General features: G+C 41.8%; 1 protein-coding gene across 1 annotated transcript in view; it reads right to left on the minus strand.

Moving 5' to 3' along the window:
• LOC126352984 (erythroid differentiation-related factor 1) overlaps positions 1–17342 on the minus strand; it is a 224218-nt gene that overhangs the window by 80961 nt on the left and 125915 nt on the right. The gene's annotated exons all lie outside the window — the stretch shown is intronic.

Raw genomic sequence — 17342 nt, forward strand, 5'->3', positions numbered from 1 at the left:
TTCCGACTCAGGTCTTTCAGTGCTCTGTCAAACTCTTCACGCAAAATCGTATCACCCATTTCGTCTTCATCTACATCCTCTTCCATTTCCATAATATTGTCCTCAAGTACATCACCCTTGTATAAACCTTCTATATACTCCTTCCACCTTTCTGCCTTCCCTTCTTTGCTTAGAACTGGGTTGCCATCTGAGCTCTTGATATTCATACACGTGGTTCTCTTCTCTCCAAAGGTCTCTTTAATTTTCCTGTAGGCAGTATCTATCTTACCCCTAGTGAGATAAGCCTCTACATCCTTACATTTATCCTCTAGCCATCCCTGTTTAGCCATTTTGCACTTCCTCTCGATCTCATTTTTGAGACATTTGTATTCCTTTTTGCCTGCTTCATTTACTGCATTTTTATATTTTCTCCTTTCATCAATTAAATTCAATATTTCTTCTGTTACCCAAGGATTTCTAGCAGCCCTCGTCTTTTTACCTACTTTATCCTCTGCTGCCTTCACTACTTCATCCCTCAGAGCTACCCATTCTTCTTCTACTGTATTTCTTTCCCCTATTCCTGTCAATTGTTCCCTTATGCTCTCCCTGAAACTCTGTACAACCTCTGGTTCTTTCAGTTTATCCAGGTCCCATCTCCTTAATTTCCCACATTTTTGCAGTTTCTTCAGTTTTAATCTACAGGTCATAACCAATAGATTGTGGTCAGAGTCCACATCTGCCCCTGGAAATGTCTTACAACTTAAAACCCGGTTCCTAAATCTCTGTCTTACCATTATATAATCTATCTGATACCTTTTAGTATCTCCAGGGTTCTTCCACGTATACAACCTTCTTTCATGATTCTTAAACCAAGTGTTACCTATGACTAAGTTGTGCTCTGTACAAAATTCTACTAGGTGGCTTCCTCTTTCATTTCTTAGCCCCAATCCATATTCACCTACTATGTTTCCTTCTCTCCCTTTTCCTACACTCGAATTCCAGTCACCCATTACTATTAAATTTTCGTCTCCCTTCACTATCTGAATAATTTCTTTTATTTCATCGTACATTTCTTCAATTTCTTCGTCATCTGCAGAGCTAGTTGGCATATAAACTTGTACTACTGTAGTAGGTGTGGGCTTCGTATCTATCTTGGCCACAATAATGCGTTCACTATGCTGTTTGTAGTAGCTTACCCGCATTCCTATTTTCCTATTCATTATTAAACCTACTCCTGCATTACCCCTATTTGATTTTGTGTTTATAACCCTGTAATCACCTGACCAGAAGTCTTGTTCCTCCTGCCACCGAACTTCACTAATTCCCACTATATCTAACTTTAACCTATCCATTTCCCTTTTTAAATTTTCTAACCAACCTGCCCGATTAAGGGATCTGACATTCCACGCTCCGATCCGTAGAACGCCAGTTTTCTTTCTCCTGATAACGACATCCTCCTGAGTAGTCCCCGCCCGGAGATCCGAATGGGGGACTATTTTACCTCCGGAATATTTTACCCAAGAGGATGCCATCATCATTTAATCATACAGTAAAGCTGCATGTCCTCGGGAAAAATTACGGCTGTAGTTTCCCCTTGCTTTCAGCCGTTCGCAGTACCAGCACAGCAACGCCGTTTTGGTTAATGTTGCAAGGCCAGATCAGTCAATCATCCAGACTGTTGCCCCTGCAACTACTGAAAAGGCTGCTGCCCCTCTTCAGGAACCACACGTTTGTCTGGCCTCTCAACAGATACCCCTCCGTTGTGGTTGCACCTACGGTACGGCCATCTGTATCGCTGAGGCACGCTAGCCTCCCCTCCAACGGCAAGGTCCATGGTTCATGGGGGGAAACTAGTTAGTGGAGGTTTAACACCTAGAAGATTGTGAGGGCACAGGATATGGTGGATAGACAGTCTGCAACTGCATAGTTCAAAAAGACTAGAGCTGTGAGTGAGTATCAAAACGGCTTACATAGTGAAGTAGCTGTTGAAGTCATTTGTGTTGTGATGTGCAGCATGTTTGGCAATGGCAGAGTCAAGTTTGCCAAGTTGGCAGTGGCTATTCATGCAAGTAGACAGTTGGTTACTTGCCATACACACAAAGAATGCTGTGCAATAATTGCAGTATAGCTGACATATAACGTGGCTGCTTTCACATATGACCCTGCCTTTTATTTGGTGGGAACTGTCTGTGACTGGACTGCAGCAGGAGATGGTGCGTGCTGTATGGGAGAGGTCGCGCAACTGGGTCAACTGCAAGGGAATGACCCATGGGCTGCCGAGTTAGGAGCAGGATTGGGAGTATGGACAAGGATATTTTGTGGCTTGGATGGGCAGCAGAACATTATTTGGATGATGTGGGTAGGATTTTGGTTAAGATACCCCTCTTCGCAGGGCATGATGAGATGTAGGCAGTCAAAGCCCCATTGAAAATGTGGTTGAGTTCTTCAAGACCAGGGCGATACTGGGCAATCAGAGGAATGCTTGTCAGTGGCTGGTTAACAGGTTTACTGGTGTCAGAGGACAAGATGGCATGGGAGAGCTGTTTATGAATTAGCAGGATATGATTTTCTCTGTCAATAAAGGCTCTGGTAAGGTTATCGGTATATTTTGAAAATTCTTGTTTTCCATGGCAAATGCGCCATCCAAGAGTGACAAGGCTATTAAGTGATAGCCTTTCTGACATGGAAGAGGTGACAGCTGTCAAGTGGAGGTACTGTTTATGTTTGGTGCACTTGATATGAACAGAGGTATTCTCGGAGCCATCATGAGAAGGACATAAGCATCTGAGAACGTAGCTCACTGAGATGTGAAGGACCAGGTGAAGCAAATTTGGGAGTAGGTGTCAAGGTTATGGAGGACAGTGCAAAGGTTGTCCCTGCTATGAGTTCAGATCATAAAAATGTCATCAATGACTCTGAACCAGACAGTGGTTACAAGTGTGAGGTGGATAAGAAAGATTTCTCCAGATGGTTCATAAATCAGTTGACATAAGATGGTGCCATGTGAGTACCCATGAAAGTACCATGAATTTGTTTCTAGATTTGCCCTACAAAAAAGAAATACTTGTGGGTCACGATGTGGTTGGCTGGCAGGATTAGGAAAGATGTGGTGGGTTTGGCATCTTGAATATAGGATGGTATGTTGTGGACAATAGTTTGGAGGTGTTGGTTAACAAAGGAACAGGTTCATTCTGTGGGAACATTGGATTCAACTGCAATGGGACAGCCACTAGGGAGAAATGCAGGATCAGATTTGAGGAGCTTGGGGAGTAGACAAAAGTTGGGTTTCTGGTATGAGGAGGGAGTTGGGTTAAATTGCCAGACATTCAGGAGAACGTAAGGTCTTGAGGACCTGCTAAATATCCTCTTGAACTTCTGGAATAGGATCATGGGAGAGGTGCTAGGGAAAAATGTAGCATCAGATTTGAGGAGCTCGGCGAGTTGGAAAAAGTTAGAAGTGCATGGATTTCTGGTATGAAGGGGTAGATGGGATAAAGTGCCAGACATTTGGAGGAACCTAAGGCCTTGGGGAGCTGCTAGACATCCTCTTGGAAGGCCTGTAGCCTAAAAAAGCCCGTCATTCTGATCCAACGCCCTCATCTTTCCTCATGATAGAGCACCGAATTCCTTGCCAACTTCCACATCCCCAAAAGCTTCCTCCAACCTCCATGAAACACATGGCTCTTGATACCCCCTTAGTCGTAACTAAGTTCAACCATCGTGGCCTTGTAAATGACCTTTTTTCTTTACTCATTCTCTGCAGTGGCAACATTCCTTTGCTACACATCCCACTGACATTAGCCATGAAAATCCCCACAAAGAACTTTGACTGGAGCACTTCCAACCTTCCTCCAACCATGATCCTCCTCCACTTCCATACAGTTGTCCTCTGGTAACCTTTCAGAAATGCCACACTTTTATGCTGGCCTCACCTTCCTTTCCTAAGCCTCCCCAGTGAGTTCAACATCACTGCTATGGAAAACCAATCCGGACCTTACCAACCTTCCTGCAGATAAAGGCTACCCCGCAGTGGTCACGAATTGTAGTGACTATGTGGCAAAGGACCTACACCAACTTTCTGACAGCTCTGCATATAAATCTTATGAACATGATGCTACATCTGCATCTACATCTACATCTATACTCTGGAAACTACGGTGATGTGCATGGCGTAGGGAAACACCCAATGTACCAGTTATTAGGGTTTCTTACCACTCCATTCATGTACGGAATGTTGTTTGAAAGCCTCTGTGTATGCAGTAATTATTCTAATCTTATCCTCACAATCCCCATGTGAGCAATACATGGTGGATTATAGTACATTCCTAGAATCAGCATTTAAAGCCAGTTCTTGAAACTCTGTTAATACACTTTCTCAGGACAGTTTATGACTATCTTCAAGAGTGATCCAGTACAGTTCCTTCAGTATTTCTGTGACACTCTCCCATGGATCAAACAAACCTGTCACCATTTGTCCTGTCCTTCTCTGCATACATTCAACATCCCTATTAGTTCTATTTGGTACTAGCCCCACACACTTTAGCAATATTCTAAAACCTGTCAGATGAGTTATTTATAGGCAGCCTCCTTTGTAGATTAATTATACTCTCCCAGTATTCTACCAATAAACCGAAGTCTACCACCTGCTTTACTCATGAATGAGCATATGTGATCATTCCATTTCACACACCTACATAGTGTAACACCCAAGTATTTGTATGAGTTAGCCAATATCAACAGTGACTTAGTGATATTACAGTTACAGGATACTATGTTTTTTCGTTTTGTGAAGTGCATAATTTTACATTTCCGATCATTTAAAGCGGTTGCCAAAACGTTACTATTAATATTATCTGCCAGGTCATTAAGATACAATATGAACAGCAAGGGTCCCAACACACTTCACTGGGGCACACCCGAAGATACCTCTGTATCTTATGATGACTCTCCATCCAAGATAAACATGCTGTGCCCTCCCTACAAACAAGTCCTTGATCCAGTCACAAATTTCATTTGATACCCCATATGACTGTACTTTTGACAATAAGCATAAATGTGGTACTGAGTCAAATGCTTTTCAGAAATCAAGAAATACTTCATCAACCTCAATGCCTTGCTCCAAAGCTTTCAGTATTTCATGTGAGAAAAGTGCAAGTTGGGTTTCACATGATCGATATTTTTTGAATCCATGCAACTTCATATTGAGGAGGTTATTTTGTTCAAGATACCTCATTATATTTGAGCTCAGAATATGTTCTAAGATTGTACAACAAACTGATGTCAAGGGTATTTGAGGCAGTTTTATTGGTTTTGTGGATCACTTCTACTATCCTTCTTGTAGGTGGGTGTGACCTGTGCCTTTTTCCAAGAACTTGGTACAGTTTTTGTTCACTGGATCTACAATAGATTATAGTAAAAAGAAGGGCTAACTCAGTCGCAAATCATTATAGATCCAGACTGGTTTTTCATCGAGTCCTGGAGCTTTTGTTCAATATTAACGGTTTCAGCTGCTTCTCAACACCACTGACACTACTATTTATTTAATTCATCTTTTCAGTGGTGCAAGGATTAAACTGCGGCAATTCTCTTTGGTTTTATTTTGTAAAGGATCATTTGAAAATGGAGTTAAGCATTTTACCTTTTGCTTTGCTACCCACAATTTCAGGTCCTGTTTCTTTTGCTAAGAACTGGACACTAGCTTTGGTGCCACTAACAGCCTTTACATATGACCAGATTTCTTTGGATTTTTTGGAAGATCATTTGACACTAATCCACTAAGGTAGTCACTGAAGGCATCATGCACCGCTCTCTTGACAGCCAAATGCATGTCATTCAGTTCTCTATCTATAGCCATATTCTTTGTTTTACACTTATTAAGTAGCAATTACTATTTCTTTTGAAGTTTCTTTATAATGACTGTATACCATGGGGGTTCCCTCCCATTACAAACTGTTCTACTGGGCACATATCTGTCCAGTGTGTGGTCAACTATTCTTTTAAACTTCAGCCAGAGTTCCTCTGCATGCTCCTGACCTGTGTTGAAAGTTCCAAGTTCCTCACTGATATAAGATATTACAGATTTTTTATTTAGTTTACTGAACATATATATCTTTCTGCCTGTACTTTGCCAGTCATTGTTGTCACAACTGTGAATGGCCACTGATACCAGTTTCAATGTGGACACTCTCAAAGAGATCAGGTCTATTTGTTGCTGTTAGATGCAATGCATTTCCATCATGAGTGAGGTTCCTCCCTATCTTTTCCACGAAGTTTGCAGAGAAGGCATTGAGTAAAGTTTCACAGAATGTCTTATCATGCCCACCACTAGAAAAATTTTAATTATCCTAATTAATTGCTGGATGATTAAAGTATCCACCAATGATTATAGTATGATTGGAAAACTTATGCACAAATGAACTGATGTTTTGTCTTAAGTTTTCAGTTATACTGGGAGAAGAGTCTGGGGGTGATAGAAGGATCCAATTATCATTTGATGCCCACCTCTGATACTGAGTTTTGCCTAAAAAATCTCACATGCACCTTCAATTTCTATCTCAGTTGATAACAGTTTCTTGTCTACTGTGATGAATACACCACCTTCAGTTCCCATTTGCCTATCCTTTTGATATACACTTAAATTTTCCCCAAAAATCTCACAACTATTTCAGGTTCAACCAGCTTTCTGTGTCTAGTATTATGTGAGCTTCACTGCTTTTCAGAAGCATTTTAAATTCTAGCACTATACTGTGAATGCTTTGGCAGTTAAGCATTAGGATTTTAATAATCTCACTTGTGGGAGAAATTTATTTGATCTTACACTGACACTTTTGGGTTCCCCACAGCTATCGTTATTTGGACTGGGTGGAGAGTTGCCTAAACTAAAAAACCCTTGCATGCACCTTACACTGAGTGAGCTACCTGAGTAGCAGCCTTTGATGTGTAGTGCACAACACCTGACCCATTTAGGGTATCCTAAAGTTCTCAAGCCTATGATGAAAGTCCAAGAAGTCACAGCCTAACTCGTACAAAACCCTCAACTCTGGTTCAGTCCTTCCACTTGACTCAGAACCAAAGGGCCACAATCAGTTCTGGAGATAATGCTGCATATTGTGAGCTTCATTGAACTGCATGTACAAGGCTGGTATTCTCAACCTTCTCTATCAGCCACTGGAATGACCCAAATATGACCTTGGAGCCCAGACGACACACATCATTTGTTTCAACGTGCACCGCAATCTGCACTTGGTTGCACTCTGACCTCACAATGGCTACTGGAATAGCATCTTCAACATGTTGAATGAGACCACCAGGTGTATGCACTGAGTGCACCTGTGTCCTTTCCTGCACCTTGCTGCCATTTTCCTAAGGGGTTCTGTCAATCACCGTACATTTGAACTGCCAGCCATTAATAGACCCTTACCATCCCCTAAGTCAAAAATGATATCCAGCAGCTTCTCAAGGCCTTACGTCCATCCCAAAACTTGACACTTGTGTCCATCTCCCTCCTCATACTAGTGGCACAACTCCCGCCCTGCCCCCCACGCCCCTCCCCCTCACCCCACGGTTAATCTGACCTTTTAGCTACTAGTTGCCCCATTGTGGCTCAGTATAATGATCTCATATAACTAACCTCTTCCTTTGTTGACTAGCACCTCCAAATTACTGTTTGTAACTCACCCTACATTCACGACAATACTCACTTCCACAGTTCCTGTCCTGTTACCACAAGACTCCTTGTTGGTCACATTAGATGTGATGCCCTTATTTCCCAATGTCCCCCATGCCCATTGGCTTACGGTCATGCAAAACCACCTTTCCCAATGTCCTCCTCACACTAGATCCATCACATCTCACTTAATCCTCCACTGTATCCACAATTTATTCACTTTCGTAGACCAAATCTATACATAAATTCATTGTGCTTCGGTGGCTATTCACATGGCACTATCTTATGCTAACTTATTTATCGACCATCTCGAGGAATCTCTCCTAGCAACTGAACACTTATTAACACCTTGTATGGTTCAGATTCACTAATGGCATTTTCATTATTCGGACTCATGGCACGGACGTCCTTTGCTCTTCCCTTTATAACCTCAATACCCTCAAATTTGCTTCACCTGGTCCTTCTCAATTCAATGAGCTACCTTCTCAGAAGTTGAGCTCCATTCTCAGATGTTGATCCCTACCTCTCAGATGGCTCCATGAATATTTCTGTTGATATCAAGTACCCAACCACCATGAGTACCTCCCTTTGGACAGTTATCACTCCTTCCATGTCCAAAAGGCTCTTCCTTACAGCCTTGCTTCCCATGGATGGTGCACCCACCGTGGAAAGCAGAAGTTGTCAAAAGATACCAGCAACCTTACCAGAGCATTTATTGACAGACAAAATCATATTCAGCTAATACATAAACAAATCTTCTATGACACCAGTAAACCAGTTAACCAGCCGCTGACTAGTTCTCCTCCGATTATCCAGCATCGCTCTGGCCTTGAAAAGTTCAACCACCTCCTCCACCATAGCTTCAAATAGACCTCATCATGCCCTTACATGAAGGACATACTAGCAAAAATCCTACTGACACCCCTCAAAATAGTGTTCTCAAGCCCACACAACCCACACAATATCCTTGTCCATCCATATCCCAATCCTGCTCTCAAGGGTCATCCCTTGTGGTCAATCCACATGCAGGACCTGTCTCATAACCCACTTTCCACTTTCCACTGCCGTCCAGTCACAGGTATTCCCCATCCAATAAAAGGCAGGGACACATGTGAAAGCAGATGTTATTTATCAGCTACACTGTAATTATTGCCCGGCATTCTATACGGTCACAACAAGTAACCAACTGTCTATTTGCACGAACGGCTCCACCAAACTTGATCATCCAGTTGCCAAGCATGCTGCACAACACAACACAAATGACTTTAACAGCTTCTTCACTATGTGAACTGTTTGGACAATAATTTCCCAATTGTTGTTTCTCTGAACTATGTGGATGGGAACTGTCTATTCAGTATATACTGTGCTCTTGCAATCCCTCTGGCCTAAACCTCTGCTAACCTGTTTCCCACTGCCTCGCCTTACTTTTCCCCTTCCCTCTTTTGTTCATATCATGTACTGCCTTCTCTCACCACTCTTTTCCCCACAATCTGGTCCCTCTCTCTCTCTCTCTCTCCCCCCCCCCCCCCCATCTTCCCTCTCAATCATGAACATTTCCCTCCCTTTTCAAACCCCTCTCCCTCTTTGCATCTCTTACATACTCTAAACTCTGAATGCCTCTCATCCTGTGCAGCCACAGAGGCATCTGTTGAAAGTCCTGCCTTACACTATTCTGCTCTCCCCTCCTTACCTAATGGATCCTGCTCTAGTACCTCCATCATTTCAGGCAAGAGCTCTCAATTGATAATCAATAGTCAGTCTCACTGCAGCTAGTAAAAGAGCAAGAGCTCAAAAACTGGCATGAATATTGTTTTCTGTTGCATGTTTCTGTGGGCCACACATAGAAGTTAGATGATTGCACCCCTTCTCAATCGCTGCATCACCTGTGGGCCCCAGCAGGCAATTCTGTTAAACCAGTGGTGCACATGTCTTCTGCAGTGCACAGCTGTTCTCTTTTGGTGTTTTCTATCAGTCCTAAGACTCAGCTGCATGCAGGGCACAGCACCAGTAGGAGGGATGTCCACTGGAGTGGACTGCATGCATTTGCAGCCCCAGGACTTATTGAAAATGCCAAAGAAACAACATTAACAGCTATGCACTGCAGTAGACACTTGCACCACAGGGTTAATGAAGACATTCTCCCAAACATATGGCTATTGCACTTTCTGTCTGACACCTGACACACGGAAGGTACTCATCAAATGTGTTGGCAACCTCGATGTTCTAGCACAAACAGCAGACCATACTGATGTATCCATCCACATGCGTTGCAACTGTATTCTCACAATCAGACGTCTCCCTGGCCTCATTCCAAGTACAAATCACTAAGCTTACCACACAAGTCACAGATCTTCAAACAACACATTCCAGCCACCAATGCTCATGGATGAAATGCCACCATTTGCCTTCATCTGAGGCACACTGATGTTGTAGATGGTTTGGCTCAGAGGGTCAGCAATGTCATTTCCTATATGAGATGGGAAGAGTTCACAGAAGTTGGTAATAGTGGCTTTCCAAATGGAAACATTGTATGAAACTGCAGTGTATGGCGAACGTATGTGCCGACGAATCGGTGTACCTATCCACACAAATGCCTCCCCATAGCAACTATGACTGGATGACTGTAGTATATGAGCTGCTGATGGTTCCACAATCAAAACATATACACTATACTTCAGCCTTCATCATGAGTTTGTGTGGCATTTATAGTGGCAGACATAATACACTCCACCCTTGGAGCAGATCTGTTATCATTTCACAACTTACCACTGTCACCACCTTGACACAAGTACTTACTAACTTAGCTAGCCATGGACATTTATGCAATTTAGGCAACACTGCAGTATGAATGATCACTTAAGAGTTCTCCATATGTAGAACTTCTTAATACAGATCCAGGAGATCACTCAGTAGCTATTCACACCAGCACCTGTACTGCACCTAACTGTACACTATATTCTAACAATGTCAGGGCCACCTGTTCATGCTCGATCTCATCAGTTGTCACCAGAGAAACTGAAGGCAGTGAAACAGTAATTCTCTTTTATGTGCATCCAAGGGATCTGTCATGCACCAAAAAGCAGCTGGGCCTCATATCTCCATGTCATTCCAAAGACTACCAATGGATGGTGCTCCTGTGGTGATTCCTGGCAACTTAATGCCAGAACAACTCCTGAGCGATATCCTGTCCCACATGCTGACCACGATAAAGATTTCTTCTTAAATATACACAGCAAACACAGCTCCCAACAAGAGACTTGGTATATGCTTCCTATTAATACCCGTTGCTCAGAAAGACGTACTTAAGACTGCTGCCTGGACTCCATTTGGCCTATTTGAGTTCACAAGAATGAGCTTTGGATTGTGCAATGCTGCACAAAGTGTTTTATGGATGACGTCACATGCAATCTTCTGCTTTGTCTATTCTCATGTTTTGCATATGTCTAACTTTAAAATAAAACATATGGATCACTTAATGGCAAATCGCCTCACCTCAGTTCACACAGCTTGGTCATCAATCCATTAAAGCACATTTTTGGAGCACTAGAAGTTCAGTTCCTTGGTCACAGCATTAATGTCCAAGGAATTCGGTTATACAGTAGAGAGTGAAGCCACAAACAACTTTCCACGGCCCATGACATTCTGCGAGTTGCAAAGATTTCTCAGCCTTGCTAAACTATTACCTCTACTTTGTGCACAGTAACACACTTCTGGCTGCTCCATTGAATGACTTCTTATGAGGTTCGCCAAAGTCAAGTTACAGATTATAGTGGACGTTTAACAACGTGAAGACTTCTAACACTGAGGCCACAGTTTTAGCACACCCTGTTCCACAAGCATTTCTTGCTTTGATCGTTGATGCATCTGCAACTACTATAGAAGCTCCACTTCAACAACAGATAAATCAAAATTGGCAACCCTTGGTATTATTCATTCAGAGACAATCTCCATCACAAATATGACCACAAGTCACATGTGGCTTATGCTTCTATAAAGAAATTTTGTCATATGCTTCAAAGCTAACTGTTTATGCCAGTCACTGATTACAAGACGGTAATTTATGCTTTTAATCAGAGGTCAGACAAAGCATCACTATGTCAACTGCAAATCTTGAGCACAATTGACCGTGTGTATCATCGATGCTGATGGGGAACTGAATACACTGGCAAACATCCTTTCCCATGTAGACACAATTACAGATGAAGTCGACTATGAACCAGTCATTTTCGAACATTGTATTGTTATCTTTCTACATCAAACGCAAGTACATTTGTGACAATGAACTTTCATCAACAGGCAATCTCATTACTGCGTGATTTGTTCCACCCTGAAGTCCGGAGTACAACAAACCTGGTTAAGCAAGTTTTCAAGTGGTCAAATATGGACAGAGACTATAAAACTTTTGTGCATTAGTGTGTGTTCTGTTACTGTAGTAAAATCATCCACACATCAGTGCACCTCTTGACACTTTTGTTCTAACCAACCACTGACTTGAACGACCAACCACTGATTTGAACGAGTTTTAACAGACACTGTCAGACAGTTACCACCATCCAAAGGACACGTTTACTACCTAAATACCACCAACCACTTCAATTGCTGGTCTGAGGATTTTCCTATGGTCAACGCCACTCCTGAAAATGTTTAAACCAGCTTTTTTCATGGATCAGAATCCCTCTTCACATCACCACCAACCAAGGCAGCCACTATGCGTCACATCTACTCAAACCACTCACTGTTTTGTTTGAGGCATATTCAAATCACAGTTTATCATCCAGCAGCAAATGGTATCACTGAGTGTTTGTAGCAGCCATTTAAAGTGCCTCTAAGATGCTATCAATTGCATTGCTGTGCAAAAGCTCTGCCAATTGTCCTACAAGGTCTCTGTGCTACCATCAAGGAAGATTTTAATGCCACAGCAGCATAATTGTTCTATGATCAACCCATTCGATTACCTTGTGAATTTTTCAGCAATATGCTTAACAACCTTATTGAGGCATCAGACTGTGTTCCAAAATTACTTTCACACATTCATCAATCACGCGCAGTCGCACTAAGAGAGCACCATATTCACCACCCTTTCATTTTCGCTAACCTTTAGAAATGTAACCAAGTTTTTGTTCAGGGTTGCCACAAGTTTCCCCAAATGAAATTCCCTGATGTCCAGACAAGTTTTAGCATTTTACCTAGACAAATTTTGAGATTGATTGATTGATCACAGAAGAAAGAGGGGCCACTAGAGGTGGATGGATTCAGTCAGAGGAGACAAATTATAAAACAAGAGAGTTAAAACACACATAGAAAAAAGCATAAAAGGTTAGACCAAATCTAGAAACTGAAAAAAGAGTGGTCTTTCCACGAGGAAGCGGTCATGGGTTCTGGATTCTCAGACTGAGAAAATGTGAAGAAAGGCCCCAACCACAACCACATTGCCTCTGCTCCAGGAGTAATGCAAAACCTTATATCTGGAAATAATCACTTTCATGGGGGAAACTGAGGACCTGATCAACCATCCATGAACTGTCTGCTAGTATTAAAATTAAGAAAGACTATAATTAGCACAAAGGGTCAAAAGAAAGGAACATCCCAAAAATATGTGGGATACCATCAGTCTGGCTCCACAACCATACTGTGGGGGCGGTTCATTACAAAGAAGGAAACAATGGGTAAGCCTCGTATGACCAATGTGTAGACAGCATAAAGCAGTGGAGTGGAAGGAAGAGCACCAAAGCATAGTAGTCTCCTTGATTGAGTGTGGTTTATTACTGAGAGCAATAGTGCATCAGATGTCATTCCACTTTTGGGCAAAGAGAGATTTGACATAGATGATTTCCAGAACATGTGGCAATCCTGACTATGTTTGTTACTGTCGGTTATCGCCCACTGTGTTATGTCTGCTATTTTCCAGGCATTTTGTGTTTTCTTTCATGAAATATGAGCACATAGCGTACAAGCTGCCAGTGACTGCCACAATTTTCTTCCTCTTATCATCCATACTTTGTAATATACAAACTACTTTCAAAGTGCTTAAAAGTACTCGAATAAATAAAATTCTTTAAAACACTGCATTGTACAATGCTGTTGCGTTGAGGCAGTTGCAATTCCTGAAATCCATTGCCAGTGGCCTCTGGCCTACCAAGGAGCACCTCAGTCCTGAGTCCATGGATAAACGACGAAAATCTGCCACATTACGTCACACGCAGACAGACTTGACCTGTAAGCAGATCAGTGAAACTAGATCCGATGGGCAGCACCTGCACATTAGTGGGAAATGATGGGCTTCAGATTGGCAGGCCTAATCCATTAGACATACCCACAGAAATGGCCTGCAGTTTTCACCCATCATGGAAGCTGACTGTGTAGCCAGCTATTTACATGTCACAGACATAATGTTGATAAAATGAGAATGCGGTGATCAATCCATGGAAAAGACAACTTGTGTGAATACTCTGAAAATCAACACTAATGAGGATAGGTAGCAACTCACTGTAAAGATGATCACTGAGCTGCAGATAGGAACATAGAAAAGACAATCACACTCTCACAACTAAATTTTTGGCCACAGCCTTTGTCAGAATACGAGAGCGCACACGCACATTCACACAATCATTCAGACACAACTCATGCACGGGTGACAACTGTCTCCGGCCATGAACCAACATTCTCTGAGAATCAGAGCCAAACAAACCACTCCTCACACCTCCCTGCCTCTCGTCAGCAGCTGCTAGGCTAGCAGCAAGAAGTGATGGCAGCACTGACTGCAAGCCGAGGGGATTGCCAGGAACACAAGAAGCTGCAAGAATGAGAAATTAGGAAAATGGCTCTTGTACTCAGCTGCCCCCAGCCAGCAACAATGCATCATACCTCAGTAAACTTTTTTTTTTTTTTCAAATTTCCCTGATTTAAATTCCCTGATTTCCAGAACTTGTGGCAGCCCTGTTGTCAGGCTCCATGCAAGCCTTTGCAGCCACCACATGATGGACTATATACTGTACTCATTCGAGATGAGAAGACATTTGAAAGTTGATGTCAGTGGTACCTTAACAATGATTTCCACCCATCACCTCAAAACTATTTTCTATAGTGGTACCTGCAAACCAGACGAGATCTGTCAGACAAAATGGCTTATGAGTCTACAACAGACGTCACAGAATCATCTTTCCCTTCCATCAGTCATCCCATGATCTAAACACCATGTCCGTTTAAATAGACACTACTGTTAGAACTTGAATGTAACTAGAATTCAATGTCATTATGAATTGCAGCATATTGTTTATTGAGCTCATTTTAGTTAAATGATTTTTAGATATTCTACATTTAACTTAGTTGTTCATGCTCTGGCATATATATTATAATTGTTACCAATAAAGTATTCATATTGTAATGCAACATCAACATGGAACAATGAAATTAACAAATCAAACAATGGAAAATACAGGGTGGAATGTAAATGCAGAGAAGAAAAAAATGAAGCACACAATATGTAGGCAACACTGACACTGGATCTGCTATTGTCTATCTACAATTTAAAAATGAAAATAACTTTTAATGTAATGTTAACCTAAGAGTGTGACTGTAACTGACTTCATAAACAAGATACAAAAGACAAACATGAGCACAATTCTGCATAGCACCACGTCACACCCTCCGAAGTGACATATTGTAGCCCACTGCAACAAACTGTAAATATATTATCATCTATTTTCTCAAGACTGGGAAGAGGTACGGCTCTCCTTCCACCTTTAAAAACAATTTTAATATGTTTTCTACAGTTGCTGTGCAGCAACGTATGACCAAAAATGCACCAAATGTAAACTGGCCAGCGACTACATTTTTTACTGTGAATTTTGCAAAACATGTGCTGGCCTAATTAATTTTGAAGTATCACAGCAGTCATGAGGAATAACAAAAGGGAAGCCATTATGTGAGGCTACATGATGCAAAAGAATTCATTTTTTTATTGAATAGTTTCCTAAAAACCAAATAAGGGAGACTGCATAGCAAAGAATAGACACAAATCTAAAAATGGTGAGTTTTAATTTTTTACATGAAAAGTAAAATTTTCCGCAAGAAACTAACACTCAGACATGACCCACTGATATGCCTCATATTTAGCAACTTGTTAAAGTGAAAGAACGACTATATGACATGTTGGCTCAATATTCCTTTGACTCTTCATTTATTGTCCATTAAAATGTTTCTTTTCATTAAAGAAAGAGACATATTTGTCCATGAGTCTTATTTTATTTCTGATCTTTCCAAGACACAAAATTTGTATCAATTTGTTGATTTGTCTTTAATATCTTGTTTATTTTCTTACATACACTACGTGATCAAAAGTGTCTGGACACCCCCAAAAACATACGTTTTTCATATTAGGTGCATTGTGTTGCCGCCTACTGCCATGTACTCCCTATCAGTGACCTCAGTAGTCATTAGACTAGTGAGAGAAGAATGGGACATTCCACGGAACTCACAAACTTCTAACATGCTCAGTTGATTGGGTGTAATTTGTGTCATACATCTGTACACGAGATTTCCACACTCCTAAACATCCCTAGGTCCACTGTTTCTGATGTGATAGTGAATTGGAAACGTAAAAGGACATGTACAGCACAAAAGCATACAGGCCGACCTCGTCTGCTGACTGACAGAGACTGCCGACAGTTGAAGAGGGTCATAATGTGTAAAAGGCAGATATCTATCCAGACCATCACACAGGAATTCCAAACTGCATCAGGATCTACTGCAAGTACTATGACAGTTAGGTGGGAGGTGAGAAAACTTGGATTTCATGGTCGAGCGACTGCTTGTAAGCCACACATCATACCAGTAAATGCCAAACAACGCTTCATTTGGTGGAAGGAGTGCAAACAGTGGGAAAACGTTGTCTGGAGTGATGAATCATGGTACACAATGTGTGGGTATGGGTATGGCAAATGCCCAGTGAACGTCATTTGCCAGTGTGTGTAGTGCCAACAGTAAAATTCGGAGGTGGTGGTGTTACGGTGTGGTCATGTTTTTCAAGGAGGGTGCTTGTACTCCTTGTTGTTTTGTGTGGCATTATCACACCATGGGCCTACATTGATGTTTAAAGCACCTTCTTGCTTCCCGCTGTTAAAGAGCAATTCAGGGATGGCAACTGCATCTTTCAACACGATCAAGCACCTGTTCATAATTCATGGCCTGTGGTAGAGTGGTGGCACAACAGTAACATCCCTATAATGGACTGTCCTGCACAGAGTCCTGGCCTGAATCCTATAGAACTCTTGAGATGTTTGGGAACGCCGTCTTTGTGCCAGGCCTCACCAATCGACATCGTTACTGATACCTTCCTCAGTGCAGCACTTTGTGAAGAATTGGCTCCCATTCCCCAAGAAACCTTCCTGCACCTAGCTGAACGTGTGCTTGCGAAATTGGAAACTGTCATCAAGGCTAAGGGTGGGCCAACACCATACTGAATTCCAGCATTACTAATGGAGGGTGCCAAGGACTTTTAAATCATTGTCCAGATACTTTTGATCACATGGTGTATATATAGGTAGCAGAAATCTAATTTCATACTGTTGTGGAAAGATTATTAAACTTGACTTATTTCCTAAAACATGTTGACTCACTATGGCCATTATTCCACATCTGACAGATGATGTGATTAGAAATATCTGTACATCAATTAAACTTGATACAAAACTGCACA

The sequence above is a fragment of the Schistocerca gregaria genome, chromosome 1 (assembly GCF_023897955.1).
Source record: "Schistocerca gregaria isolate iqSchGreg1 chromosome 1, iqSchGreg1.2, whole genome shotgun sequence".
NCBI lineage: Eukaryota > Metazoa > Arthropoda > Insecta > Orthoptera > Acrididae > Schistocerca > Schistocerca gregaria.